The sequence below is a fragment of the Salvelinus alpinus genome, chromosome 1 (genome assembly GCF_045679555.1).
Source record: "Salvelinus alpinus chromosome 1, SLU_Salpinus.1, whole genome shotgun sequence".
NCBI classification, from domain to species: Eukaryota; Metazoa; Chordata; class Actinopteri; order Salmoniformes; family Salmonidae; genus Salvelinus; species Salvelinus alpinus.
In genome coordinates, this window is record NC_092086.1 from 83589102 (window position 1) to 83604766 (window position 15665).

At 41.1% G+C, this 15665-nt stretch overlaps 1 protein-coding gene across 3 annotated transcripts in view; it reads right to left on the bottom strand.

The window, feature by feature from the left end:
* The window catches only part of LOC139532056 (delta-sarcoglycan-like), a 303224-nt gene that overhangs the window by 62368 nt on the left and 225191 nt on the right, over positions 1–15665 (bottom strand). The window lies entirely within an intron of this gene.

The following is a 15665-nucleotide window of genomic DNA, read 5'->3' on the forward strand; positions in this document are numbered from 1 at the left end:
GTCAGACTAAAGGATATCAAACAACGATGAGCAGAGCTTTGGAGAACAGAGAGGAGTTCACAGAGCGCCTTTGATTCCAACAGGTTTGACTTTGACCTTTTGCTTCCCCTGATCAATAAATAAGCATGGTGGATCACTGTAAAGATGGTATACTTGTCTGATAAGAGACAGGAGCTCTCATTCTCTCTCTATTCCTCCATGTGATCATCAGGAGAAACCAAGCCTCTTTTTTTCACCATATTTGATCCTGAGTTCTGAGGAGCATTACCAAATGGAGATCAAGACCTGTGCAATCCCTCTGGATCTGAATGCTTTAAAACACCTTCTGACAATCCCTACTCTCTCCGTCTGCCCACCTCTTTCTACCAACTCTATTCCAATTCTGACAAGATAGTGAGAAATGTAAAGTAAGTGAGACCTGAACGTGGCGTGAATATGTATATATCTATCCTGTGGATCGGCAAACCATATGAGATGATATAGCTGCTAAATGTAAGTAGCATAGACACTTTGAAGAAGGCAAAAGCCTATGTGATGACTAGATCTATATTTTTTGGCCGCAGTATGTCCACCTTCCCTCTATGGAGGAAAGTGACTGTCTTCATCATCAGATTCAGCCATTGATTTACATCAAAGATTCGGATTCACTCTGTCCTGCTTTTGCTGTAATATTATTCACTCGTTACCCCCACAGCTCTTCCATTTCAGAAGCTATCTGAACCATCACTGAAGACGCACAATAGTTGAAATAGTCACTTGTTCATCCTCTTCATCTCTCCCTCTGTTACAGAAACTCACATCCCAGGAGTTTGAGCATCTGAGACATGCTGTGGCACTGTGTATAAATGCACAGATCTCTGAGTACTGTAGGAAACTCGAATTCCAGGAATTTCACCGATTTTGTGAACCTTGCACCTCTCCCAAAAGAGCGCAACATGAGAGTAACACAGCTAACAACCCACTGAGTAAAGATGTAATTTCAGCGTCTAGTTTTGATTTACATTTGGTTGAGTTGTCAACTAATGTGAATTCAATGTGAAATCAACAACAAATATCACCATGTCATTGGATTTAGGTTAAAAGTTAGGTGATAAACAGCCAGTTCCCTATGTTGATTACTTTTTTCAAATCCAATCAGTTTTCCACGTTGACTCAACATTATCACATAGATTTTTTTGTTGAAATGATGTGGCAGCAACGTTGATCAACCAATTTTTCGCCCCAGTGGGAAGAAACTTCACCATTATGAAAAGGGAGACTTTTTCATCTTTGAGAAACTTTCTGGCAATGTACCCTGGGGGTTTGAAACCGGTGCTGGACTATTCCTGGAATGTTTTTGGACAAAACAGTTGAAAGGTATCAAAACCTAATATCCTGGACAATTCGAGGTGACATAGCCATAATCTCTTACCTCCCACACACACACGTATTTGGGTATGGGAATGCAACAGCCAGTGTTCACTCGCTCTCTCTCTCTACTCCCTCTCTCCCTACTCCCTCTCTCTCTCTGAGTGAGCAGTATGGTGCGGGGTGGTGCGGGGAGGACAGGCAGGAGGCATGTCATGAATAATGCAGATAGGCACTCATTGACAGAGGAGCACCAGTACACTCAGGTGTGTCTTCTCCTCTCTTCTCTATTTTCCTCTACTCTCCTCTCCCCGCTCCACATCGCTCCGGTCCGTCGGGAATCAACAAACCTTCACTCGCATGCCACAGTTTATGCAGCATCAAGGAGTAAATTGATTTCCACTCAACACATCTTGGCACGAATGTCACTGCTCTGGGAGTTTGATATTTATTGTGGACCCAAGAATGGGAATGGAGCATGTGTGGCTTGTGTGTAGCTTGCATGTGTAGTGTGTGTGTGAGCATGTGTGCATGCGTGCCTGCCTGCATTTATGTGGGTGCCTCCCTGCTGGTCTGCCTGTGTCAGTGTGTGTGCGACATTGTCCCTGGCTAAGATATAGATTCCATCCCTTGATGTAACTGAGGGATGGCGGTGAGCCAGCGGGAGCGAAGCACACAGCCAAAACAACACTGCTCCTTGTCGACAGCTGTTAAGGGTCCTCTCCGCCAAGCCAGCAGATCTTATCTGCCACGCTGACAAAAGGAGACGACGACACAGCAGCAGCACACATTTGCATGAGAGTCAGGAGGTTGTTCGCCCCCTGTTAGCTAATGAATGCACATGCATCAGTACAGGTGACCTACCTGCTGAACAGAACCAAGCTGTCAAGCTGTGCCAGGCGTAGTGGACTGGGCAGGAGACACAAGGTGATGGGGCAGTGTCTGGGACAAAGGACGCTTTGAGACGTGAGAATGCAAGTGCGTGCGCTCACACATACACACACAGATGTGCACAAAAACACACACAGATGGCGTACACACACACACACACACACACACACACACACACACACACACAGTACACAGACACACATACAGTATACAGACTCACTCCACAACCGGAGAGAAAGTGTGGGACACCTTGAAATCCCTATGATTCATAATGTCAATATTGAGGAACCTCAGAGCTATTATCTAATGTCAGCATCAACATGTAACTTATTCCCTCATCACTTGAGCCAAGAACAAATAAAGTGAGATGATTTAAACATCTTTTTGACGAACAGAGAAAATTATTAGTTAGCTTTTTCTATAAAATCATGTATTTTACTAGGAGAGACAGTACTTTTCCTTTGCAATCTCTGCATGACAGCCTATTTGAGTTTAAATTATTAGCAAACATTCCTTCCCCGACTGAGTCATTGCACTTATTCAATTGCCGAAAAACTATTCTACTGAATCATGTAAAGTAAGTGTAACACATCAGTGGATATAATAAGAAGACTGACGGAAAAGAACAGATGAGCTTTAGGCCTAGTTCATATTGTCCGGTAAAACAGTAGGTTGTTGTTGTAGTGGAAATAGATGTAACTATTTTAGAGAGGGTTGGAGGTCATGTGTCACACCCTGACCTTAGAGATCCTTTTTATGTCTCTATTTTGGTTTGGTCAGGGCGTGAGTTGGGGTGGGCATTCTATGTTTTGTGTTCTATGTTTTCTATTTCTGTGTGTTTGGCCGGGTGTGGTTCTCAATCGTTGTCTTTGATTGAGAACCATACTTAGGTAGCCTTTTCCCACCTGTGTTTTGTGGGTAGTTGTTTTCTGTCTTTGTGTCTGTACCAGACAGAAATGTTTCGTGTTGTTCGATTTTCGTTTATCTCTTTGTTATTTTTGTCATAGTGTTCACTTTTCTAATAAAGGCATGAACACTTACCACGCTGCGTTTTGGTCTCCTCCCTTAGACGATCGTTACACCATGGCATGGTTCATTAACATATAGAATGGGATTACAAAATTCCTCAGCACACAGCCCAGCCATGATTCATAAAGTCTAATACACTACAATCTATCAGGATATACGATGTGATCATACTTAAGGATTACCATAGCTTAAATTACAACACCCCTTCCAGCAGCTTACAGTTTTAACCCCTGACTGAAGGATATAATGTTCAATTGCAGATCACAGGACATGAAAACAAACAATAAGCTATATGCTATAGGTGAAAATGTGGGAATTATGTGATCCTGAAGCATGTGTAGATATGATTTTCGCATTTGAAATGACAGACGTTTTTTTCACTTCAAATGCCTTTGTCACTACAACTTGTCCTGAAGTGAAAAAAGAAAAAAAGAAATGACAAAACAGACAAATGTCTAGCTCAGAACATTTGGTGCTCTTTCAACGCTCCTTTGCCACCCTAGTGGCTTGCTTGCTACTTCAGCTCTAACTCCTCAGTAATACATTTTGACAATGCACTGATAAAAAGTTTCAACCCTCTGGTTTCAAATTACAACACCTCAGCCCGTCTTGCAGACGATTCCACTTAGTCCACAAGTGATAGCTGCAATTCTGCTGTGGTCATGTAGCTATATATATACAGTTGAAGTCGGAAGTTTACATACACTCAGTTTGGAGTCATTAAAACTAATTTTTCAACCACTCCACAAATTTCTTGTTAACAAACTATAGTTTTGGCAAGTCGAGTAGGACATCTACTTTGTGCATGACACAAGTAATGTTTCCAACAACTGTTAACAGAAAGATTATTTCACTTATAATTCACTGTATCACAATTCCAGTGGGTCAGCAGTTTACATACACTAAGTTGACTGTGCCTTTAAACAGCTTGGAAATTCCAGAAAATTATGTCATGGCTTTAGAATCTTCTGATAGGCTAATTGACATAATTTGAGTCAATTGGAGGTGTACCTGTGGATTTATTTCAAGGCCTACCTTCAAACTCAGTCCCTCTTTGCTTGACATCATGGGAAAATCAAAAGAAATCAACCAAGACCTCAGAAAGAAATTGTAGACCTCCACAAGTCTGGTTCATCCTTGGGAGCAATTTCCAAACGCCTGAAGGCACCACGTTCATCTGTACAAACAATAGTATGCAAGTATAAACACCATTGGACCACACAGCCATCATACCGTTCAGGAAGGAGACAAATTCTGTCTCCTAGAGATGAACGTACTTTGGGGTGAGAAGTGCAAATCAATCCCAGAACAACAGCAAAGGACCCTGTGAAGATGCTGGAGCAAATGGGTACAAAAGTATCTATATCCACAGTAAAACACGTCCTATATCGACATAACCTGAAAGGCTGCTCAGCAAGGAAGAAGCCACTGCTCCAAAACCGCCATACTACGCTTTGCAACTGCACATGGGGACAAAGATTGTACTTTTTGGAGAAATGTCCTCTGGTCTGATGAAACAAAAATAGAACTGTTTGGCCAATTGACCATCGTTATGTTTGGAGGAAAAAGGGGATGCTTGCAAGCCGAAGAATACCATCCCAACCGTGAAGCACGGGGGTGGCAGCATCATGTTGTGAGGGTGCTTTTCTGCAGGAGGGACTGGTGCAATTCACAAAATAGATGGCATCATGAGGGCAGGAAAATTATGTGGATATATATTGAAGCAACCTCTCAAGACATCAGTCAGGAAGTTAAAGCTTGGTCGCAAATGGGTCTTCCAAATGGACAATGACCCCAAGCATACTTCCAAAGTTGTGGCAAAATGGCTTAAGGACAATGAAGTCAAGGTATTGGAGTGGCCATCACAAAACCCTGACCTCAATCCTATAGAAAATGTGTGGGCAGAACTGAAAAAGCATGTGCGAGCAAGGAGGCCTACAAACCTGACTCAGTTACACCAGCTCTGTCAGGAGGAATGGGCCAAAATTCACCCAACTTGTTGTGGGAAGCTTGTGGAAGGCTACCTGAAATGTTTGACCCAAGTTAAACAATTTTAAGTCAATTCTACCAAATACCAATTGAGTATATGTAAACTTCTGACCCACTGGGAATGTGGGTCATTATATACTATTATTCTGACATTTCACATTCTTAAAATAAAGTGGTGATCCTAACTGACCTAAGGCAGGGAATTCTTACTAGGATTAAATGTCAGAAATTGTGAAAAACTTAGTTTAATTGTATTTGGCTAAGGTGTATGTAAACTTCCGACTTCAACTGTACATACATATACAATATATAGTGGAATTGCCTTTTAGATTTCTCTACGCAGCATCCAAATACCACATCTACTGATCGAGGCCTTCAAAGCAAAGAGAAGCCAACACCACATCATCCATCAAGAGTATGTTGGCTTTGAGGAGGGGAGTAAGAGATAGTGAGAGGGAAAGAAAGGAGCAGATAGAGAAAGAGGGAGATGGGAAGAGAGGAAAGAGACAATGGAGACAGACACAATAGAGAGGGAAAGAAAGTGAGATGGGGAAAAAAGAAGAGGAGCGAGACAGAAAAAGAGAGGGATGAGAGAGAGAGATATCTGTCCCATTGAATTAACCTGGCAAAGTGTGCACACCACTCCATCTGAGTTTGACCCTGAATTAAGAGAGGGGGATTCACTGTCAGTCAGCTGCTATAGATTTCCTATTAACTTCATATTCATTCGGGCTGTACAACACAACCCTGAGCCGCCTATAGGAGTGCTGAATCAAGATGTGCCATGACAGTGATTGATATGTGAATAGACAAACTGCTGTGCCAGAACACACTAGAGCCCCATCTCCTACCGTTGCCGAGCTGTAATGGATCGCTCGTGATACAAGACCAAAACGTGCAATTATCACCTCTTAGTATCTCATCTCTCACCGCTAATTGTAAACAGTTATTATTTTTTTTCAGGTGGATATGAGGGAGTCTGAGAGAGCTTCTAGGAAGAGTCATTGATTGTCACGCTCAAGCCCTGACATTGTGACTGTGCTCTCTCCGAATTGAAGAGACACAGTTTGGACGTTGATTGACTGGGCTGATGATGAAACGCAATGTCCTGGAATTGACCTGACCGAACCGCTCAAGCAGAGGGAAGTTGACTGTCCACCACCACCACCTCCAAACTTTGTTTCCCTCCAAGACGACCGCAAAAACTAAAGTGCCTCTGTAGCATTCCCCGTCACTCTCTGTTTGCACAGCGAGACACTTAAAATTAGGTATTTTTCGTAGCCTCCTAGCATCTCCCCCAGATCCATGCCACTAGACCAGGATTCCATAAAAACCTGCATGTACAAATTTACGACACCAGGGCTTTATTGACTCTGAGCAGGGAGATTGAATAGCCTTGTTTTCAAGGCACAACATCAAAGGGAAGTGCTGGCTTCAAGGTCTTAATAGATTCTGCCACAGCAGAGTGGGGAAGGCTTTTTACTCCCCTACTGCAGAGACACTGGACAAAGGCAAGCCTCTTATTCACTCTCTGTGCTCCTTTTCAATATGACTGCTATGGTGCCTCCCCCCAGTCAAAAAAAGTATTCTCTCTTTGTCATCCTCTGTCTAACACTGAAAAACAGGCAATTTTCTTGAGATATTTTACAGAACATTTCGCTGTATGTTTCTATTGAGCAATGATATTTTGCACTGTCCTTGGACCCAGTTAAGAAAGCTATAGCCAATAGTGCAGTATAGATTGTCCTGTCTATTTTAGCAGGGATGTGTCAATGACAATGTATGCTCCCTCCGGACTCGAACATGGCCTTGCAGCTCTAGAGATAACCTTTTAATTGATTGGAGGTGACCTGTATAACGCTACCTATGATTAACTAGAGCAGTGTAGAAGAGAGTAGTGGGGCTTACGTGTATTTTTGTCGATCACATTTTTTTGTGGAATGTACTACGCTGCTCTACTACGTTGTTGAGATACATCGAGTTTCCTTGTAGGCCTATTTGGCAGTAAAACTGTGAAGCGAGCTGTAGCTTATTGCCTGTTTCTGTTTATGAGTCTTTTATTAAAGAATGTGAAATAATGCTGTGTTTATTTGCTGCTTTTCATTAAATCATGTAGCTGTTCTTTAGGCTATGGCCTAAAATACCATTGTTAATATAGGCAAAATATTATAGTATATTTTTTAGCATAGACTACCGAATTTATGAAAGTAAACAGTTCATGCAAAGATTTTGGGATCTGGTAAAAGGCCGACATTTGTGCGTTTCAATTCAAAATAGACTGCCACATGACAAAATAAATAGAAACATGACAAAAGAAATGCAAATATGACAAAAGAAATTGAAACATTGTAACAATAGCAGCCTCTATGATTAAAGGGATCGGAGTCCCTGCAGACGACACAACAGTGGTAGGCTTGATTACCAACAACGACGAGATGGCCTACAGGGAGGAGGTGAGGGCCCTCGGAGTGTGGTGTCAGGAGTATAACTTCACAGTCAACGTCAACAAAACAAAGGAGATGATCGTGGACTTCAGGAAACAGCAGAGGGAGCACCCCCCTATCCACATCGACGGGACAGTAGTGGAGAAGGTGGAACGTTTTAAGTTCCTCAGTGTACACATCACAGACCAACTGAAATGGTCCACCCACACTGACAGCGTGGTGAAGAAGGCGCAACAGCGCCTCTTCAACCTCAGGAGGCTGCAGAAATTTGGCTTGTCAGTGAAAACACTCACAAACCTTTACAGATGCACAATTGAGAGCATTCTGTCGGGCTGTATCACCGCCTGGTACGGCAACTGCTCCGCCCACAACCTGGTACGGCAACTGCTCCGCCCACAACCGTAAGGCTCTCCAGAGGGAAGTGAGGTCTGCACAACGCATCACCGGGGGCAAGGTACCTGCCCTCCAAAAAGATCATCAAGGACAACAACCACCCGAGCCACTGCCTGTTCACCCCGCTATCATCCAGAAGGCGAGGTCAGTACAGGTGCATCAAAGCTGGGACCAAGAGACTGAAAAACAGCTTCTATCTCAAGGCCATCAGACTGTCAACCTTTTTAGGACACACGTTTTGCTAGCGGAACCCCTCGACAACATTCCGCTGAAAAGGCAGCGCGGGAAATTCATGTGTATGTGACCAATAAAATTTGATTTGATTTATAAGCCCACTAACTTACCTATTTGTTATCATTAAATGTCCTGAATAATAGAATGGAAAATATGTTGGGTGTCATAAAATAGACTAGGTAGGCAATTGTGCACAGTAGCCTACATTGTTGTCCAACACATAGAAACATATGAAAACATTATCTCATTACCTTGATTATTTCTCTGTTAAATCATCTAGACCCAGCTGTAAATCAAGCAGACAATAGCAGATAATCAACATAAATGTAGGGGTGTTGGATTAGATCCAACACGGATCACAACTGTCTTCACTTGCGCAATGAACGAGACATCAACATATTCTGGACATTCTTCCCGAATACCGTTTTCCCACCCTGGCTGTTTTTGCATGACATGCTACAGTGTATCACAACATTTGTTTGTCACTTGACTGTCATTCAGAAAAAAAATCCTGGATCAGTTGATGGTCAACAATATCACTAGGCCTAACTAAACAGCTGGATACCAAATGCCCTCCCAACAAGTATACTGTAGGTTCATTAGCCTACGCATGATGCATAGCCTATTGAAGAACCACGCATGTTAGGTGAATATTTCTGTAAGAAGCATTCGATTTTGCAATCGCGTACATCGTTTTGGATTTGTGTGCAAATGAAAACAGTTTTAAGTGGTGCTGCCGTTAATAGTGCACCATCTCATATACTGAGCAATACTTTTGTCCTGCTGATGGCTCATAGGGGTTGATGGGTTTTGTATTCAGATAATTGATTAGACTAGATCAGATCACACCTAGCCTACTGGTCAATCAGCTCATAGTTGTCTGGACACTTTCCTATGTGCAGCGCATGTCAATCATATTTCCTTATTTTTTTTAGAACACAACTGGAAGCCTATTGATACAGACTTTACATAGGCTATTGGTGCTGATCACTAAAATTCCTCAAATCTATGGAATTATTTAGTGTGCTGCCGACAAACAGCTGGGCAGAATATCTAATAATTTGCCTATCCTAAAAACTCATCACAATAATGCTGAAAATGTATGAATTTGTACAGCCCTTGCTAAAGCCAATTATGACGTTTTGAGTAGGCTAGGTTTATTCAAGGAAATATAATGGGCCTAGTTTTATTATATTGATAAATAGATTTTATAGAGCAAATTGAAAGAAAATGTATTATTACAAGATTGAAATAACTTTGTTGTGTATTAATGAATGTATTGGTAGGCTTATGAATTAGATTTAAGTTATTCGCCCCAACCCTGTTTTATTTATTTATTCTTTCTTTTCTTTTATTTCACCTTTATTTAACCAGGTAGGCCAGTTGAGAATTGTTCTCATTTACAACTGCGACCTGACCAAGATAAAGCAAAGCAGTGCGACAAAAAACAACAACACAGAGTTACACATGGGATAAACAAAAGTACAGTCAATAACAATAGAAAAATCTATATACAGTGTGTGCAAATGGAGTAAGGAGGTAAGGCAATAAATAGGCCATAGTAGCGAAGTAATTACAATTTAGCAAATTAACACTGGAGTGATAGATGTGAAGATCATGATGTGCAAGTAGAAATACTGATGTGCAAAATATATATTTTTTTAAATAAAACAATATGGGGATCAGGTAGGTAGTTGGATTGGCTATTTACCAATGGTCTGTGTACAGCTGAAGCGATCGGTGAGCTGCTCAGATAGCTGATGCTTAAAGTTAGTGAGGGAGATATAAGTCTCCAACTTCAGCGATTTTTGCAATTCGTTCCAGTCATTGGCAGCAGAGAACTGGAAGGAAAGGCGGCCAAAGAAGGTGTTGGCTTTGGGGATGACCAGTGAGATATACCTGCTGGAGCGCGTGCTACGGGTGGGTGTTGTTATGGTGACCAGTGAGCTAAGATAAGGCGAAGCTTTATCTAAAAGGAAGGCAACGAATGCAGAGCATTTTATTCAAGATTCTGCCCAATGAACAAATGTATTTTAATGTCATAAGTGAACCAATATATAAGAGCCTTCAGACAGGTTAAAACAAGTTTTCCCACAGAAGAAATATGACAGCCTTCACGAGTTCCCCATGGAGCCACCAGCCAATCGCACACACACGGATGAGAGTCGCCAACAAAGGAGTTCACTTCTGCTGCAGCCTTTGCTGTAAAATATAACTCGTTGCGGCGGTGCTTTGGGGGATTGTGTAGTACAAGGTGTGTACAGTAGGTATGGGGAAGGGTCTCTCTCTCTCTCTCTCCTTTGGGGGATTGGAAACCAATTGCAATTCTTCCTCTCTCCCCTGATCAAGTTGAGCTAGAGACTCAGGCCTGTCGCACTCCTTTATCCTGGCTCTAATGTTGATTTCACATGGGAGATGTCTTGCATTTCCACTATTATACACCATCCCCATCCAAACAGAGACTCTGTAGAGGAATTTTAATCTGTGTAACTGCTTAGTTATTCATCGTCCCCCAAGGGTAATTGTGTGGCGCCACATGGTAGAAAGTGGATCACAGAAAACATTTTTTATTTATTTTTAAACATCCTATACAGTAGAATTGCTTTTAGTCTATTCTGTACAGTATGAGTAGGAGTGAGTAGAGTCAATTGAATAAATAAAATGTATGCCTGAGATTCTAAAGCTTTTCATTTTTACTAGTTCGTCGAGGTAGTACGTTGAATAGTCCTGCATTCCCCCAATGTTATCTCCCATCCCCGAAGATAGCGAGTCAGCCCTATATACTGGGACAAGTTGTCAGAGTTATCTCCTGTCTACGTTTTGATCTCTACATTTTGCTTATTTTCTCCCCATGATAAAACCATAACCTTCAGGCTATGCCATATCAGAAGCGGCATCCTTAGCATTCACTGGGAATCTACAGTATTGTCAAGGCTGTTTAAAACTAAATTGGATGAGTATTTTTAATTCTAAAATATATTCATGTCCATTTTTCACATATTATTTTATTTGTATTATTATTATGTTAATAGCAAATACTGTGTCATCAAAAAGTGAATCCCATCATCAGATAGAAAGAGACAGACAGAGGGAGAGAGAAGGAGAGAAAGGGGGTAGACAGAAGATCTGAAATAGATTTCCCTTGTCTTGAAAACATGTAGATTTGTCAATGATCTGCACATCTTGTTTTCTCAGGGCCCCTGCAGTGAGCTTAAAGAGAGAGAATGGCCTGCAAGGCAAGAAATAATGACAAGTAACATCACTCTGATCTGTGAATGCTAGTATTGATATTTACTTCAGATCAATTGGGGAAAAGTGTATATCTAAGGAAGTCTGCAAAGAGCAAGTGTTTGGCATTGAGACAAAGTGCAGCATTAGGTAGAAAAATAATAATAACTGCCTTCATGTTTTTTTATTTAGAATAACCGCAATCATATCTACTACCACCCTGAATGTAGAGTGCAGTAATAACCAAAAGCCTTGACTAGAATGACATATAAGGTTGGCTGGATATAAATGCTAATAATAATAAAAAAAATGTTTACAATTATTTTGAATACGAATAGCCAGAGGCACACTCCAACACTCAGACATCATTTACAAACGAAGCATTTGTGTTTAGTGAGTCCGCCAGATCAGAGGCAGTAGGGATGACCAGGGATGTTTTCTTGATAAGTGTGTGAATTGGACCATTTTCCTGTCCTGCTAAGTATTCAAAATGTAACGAGTACTTTTGGGTTTTAGGGAAAATGTAAAAAGTACAATATTTTCTTCAGGAATGTAGTGAGGTAAAAGTAAAAGATGTCAAAAATATAAATAGTAAAGTATTGTACAGATACCCCCCAAATCTACTTAAGTAGTACTTTAAAGTATTTTTACTTAAGTACTTTACACCACTGGTGCCGACAGAGGAGAAATCAGCAGACACTCAGGGCACAGAGGACCAGAGCTAACCACGCGTAGTCCAGAGGGACACTAGCTCTAAGTGTATAGAAATGTCCTGATACTTTCCCAACCAGCGGCTACTACAGGGGCACCACTGTAGTACAATCCTCAGGGATAGACCACTAGTGTCTTTGATCTCCATTTCAAAGAGACACTGACTTCCCTCTCTTTTCACTCCTCCTCTCCCCTGCCTTTTTATATACTATAATCTATCTACTGGTACAAACCACAACTTGATCAATAGAATGAAATTCCACTCTAAACAACCAAATTGTGTTATGCACATTTAGGTATTTTCAAAGAGAAACCAAGAACGATGTGAAACCTCTAATAAGGGTCCATGACACAGCGAAGGAAGGAGACTAAAAGCATGCAGCATCTTTATATGTATATCACTCTTTATTTATAGCGCAGAGGCAGGGGAGAGAAAGAGGTGGTGTAAGGTGATGCTGTCCTAATATGGACGCAGTAACAGATAGTTGGTTGTGTACTGTATGTAGGCTTACAATACACCCCCCCCCCCCCTCCCCATCCCTCTAAACTGGAGTCAGGGGTAGTGGTAACATACGTATCTTTACTATGATATGTTACATTTCGTATGGTACAGTATGTATTCATTTGTGGATGTCCATCACTCATTTCGTATGATATGTCAGGAATTACAATTTGTATGATATGTTAAGAATTCCAATTTGTTGTGGCTAACGTTAGCTAGGCGTTAGAGTTAGGAGTTAAGGTTATGGGTTAAGGTAAGGGTTCGGAGTTAAGGTTATGGGTTAAGGTAAGGGTTCGGAGTTAAGGTTAAGGTTAGGAGTTAGGGACAGGGATAGGGGTTAAGTTTGGGCGAAGGGTTAGCTAACATGCTAAGTAGTTTCAAAGTAGTTAAAAAGGTAAAGTTGTACGTGATGTGATTCAAACACGCAACCTTTGGGTTGCTAGACGTTTGCGTTATACATCCATCCTCCCTGACTAGCCTCCCTCCTTTGTAACTATGCTACTATTTGAGGCCAGGCTGATTACTCACAACTCCTTTTGTTTTTGCCTTCACTAACCTTCTGTCTTATGTAACCATACCAAATGTAACATATCATACTAATTTGAGTGTCAGATTTACGTTTACTATGTTACATCTAGTGTTTGAGCCCATCCATCCTCTCCGACCAGCCTCCCTCCTTTTGTTTTTAGTTTAAATAACCTTCTGTTTTATGTTTACTATGTTATGTCTAGTCTTTGAGGCCAGGCTGATCCCTCACACCTCCATTGTTTTTGGCTTAAGTAACCTTCTGTCTTATGTAACCATACCAAACGTAACATACCATATTAATTTAAGTGCCACAAATGTACTTTTACATCTAATCTTTGAAGCCAGGCTGATCCACCACACTTCCAAACAAAATCCAATTCCAGCACATTCTCCATTCTGCTCTACATTTTGTAAATGAATTACATTTGAATGGTGGAAAAACAAGCTGGCATGTTTCTCCATGCTCTCTGTCTCTGACCTTTCCGTGCTGTTTCTGTGTAGTGAGACTTAATTGTCCAGAGTGAGAGCCAGCCAGCCAGTAGGCCACACATCATCAACAGACTGGGAATTAAACAGGCAGTGAATCCAGCAATCTGGAGGCTGCCTGGGAGAGAATGGGCTGTTTAGATTCAAAGTGGGCCAATTCATATAAGACAGAGGCCTCTCTGCATGGAAAAACAACTATCCAGTTGGCACAGGGATGGAAAGGGAAGAAGCTTTTAGCTTAACTCATTTAAACCCTAAGGGGAGTCAGACAATCAAAGCTCATCAATGTTATTTTTCCTCATTGTGTGTGCAGCTGCTGCAATATATGTCTATCACCACCGGCTGTACATCGATACATTGTGATTGCAACATTCAGACAGTAAAGTCACATGAGGAATTTCTTTATGAAAATGTAAAATAATTTATTATGTGTACAAATAAACAAAATTAAGAGACAAAACAATATTGTTTGTTCAATTTACCGTGGTGGCTGATGAACCTCAAATATTGAAGAAAAATAATTGACAGAAATTATTTAGCAGAAAAATTTGTTGAATGGATGAATGGGTTGCATTTATTCAACAATTCATTTCCTAGGTCTCATGAACCACCTATGTGTACAACCTAAGATCTTATTGTGGAAACAAATGTTGCCAGGTCTGTCATGCTGTAGTTGATTTTGATTATGAGGACCAGAGTACCAAATAATCATATGTCTGTGTATTTGTCAGGTAAACCAACATGATGACAGACGTGGCCTTCCAGCTTGTTGTATATGTAATTACAGATATGTGTTCCGATTCAAGAAACTAGGTGTCACGCCCTGACCATATAGAGAGCTTTTTATTCTCTATGTTGGTTAGGTCGGGGTGTGACTAGGGTGGGTCATCTAGGTAATTATATTTCTATGTTGGCCTGGTATGGTTCCCAATCAGAGGCAGCTGTTTATCGTTGTCTCTGATTGGGGATCATATTTAGGCAGCCATTTCCCCTTTGTGCTTTGTGGGATCTTGTTTTTGTGTAGTGCCTGTGAGCACTGCATTTTCTTCACGTTTCGTTTGTTCGTTTATTGTTTTGCTTTGAGTTTCACTAGTAATAAAATATGTGGAATCCAGATCACGCTGCGCTTTGGTCCAGTTATGACGATCGTGACACTAGACGTGTGTCGCAAGTCACAACTTCACAGGAGAGCCTTTTGAACTGATTTTCTCGAACATGTGAACTTTCATGTGGCTTAATATCAAATCTGTAAATACTGTACGAATAAAATTGTTAAATTACGAGCATAGCTGGTTTAGCCACAGAAAAAGTTAGCAACCTTCCCGCTAGCCATGACTGGCTGAGATAAGTGGGCTGGACATGCCGAGAGATGAGTTTGGATTGGTCGGTGTTGCATCTTGTGTCTATAAAATGAGCTGCTCGTAATGCGTAAATAATTTCTACAGCATTTTTTTTTTGAAAGATATTAGGTTAGCCATGGAGAACTGCAAATACAGTATGTTGCTGCCCTGAATTTATCGGGCGCTATCGACAAAGGTCAGTGGGAAAAAGTTGTGATGGACTACTTTCTGGACTACTTTCTAGACAAAGATCGTGCCATGCAATGCTGACTCTCTCATTTCATAACACGTTTTGAAATCAGAGGAACACAACGGGCCAAACAAGCTATGCAAACTAAACGGATACCACACAGGATGTCTTATAAAAGGGGTTGCATCTAGCTACAGATTCAGATATTTGTAATTTTGTCCGAAAGTTGATTTCATTGCAAGCTAAAGCTTGCTGTTAGCCAGCCAGTTGGAGTTCGATGGCTGCTAACTAACAATGAGCCTAACGCTATTTAGTTAACTTTAGCTTGTTATGACAATTGGTTTGTATTGCTA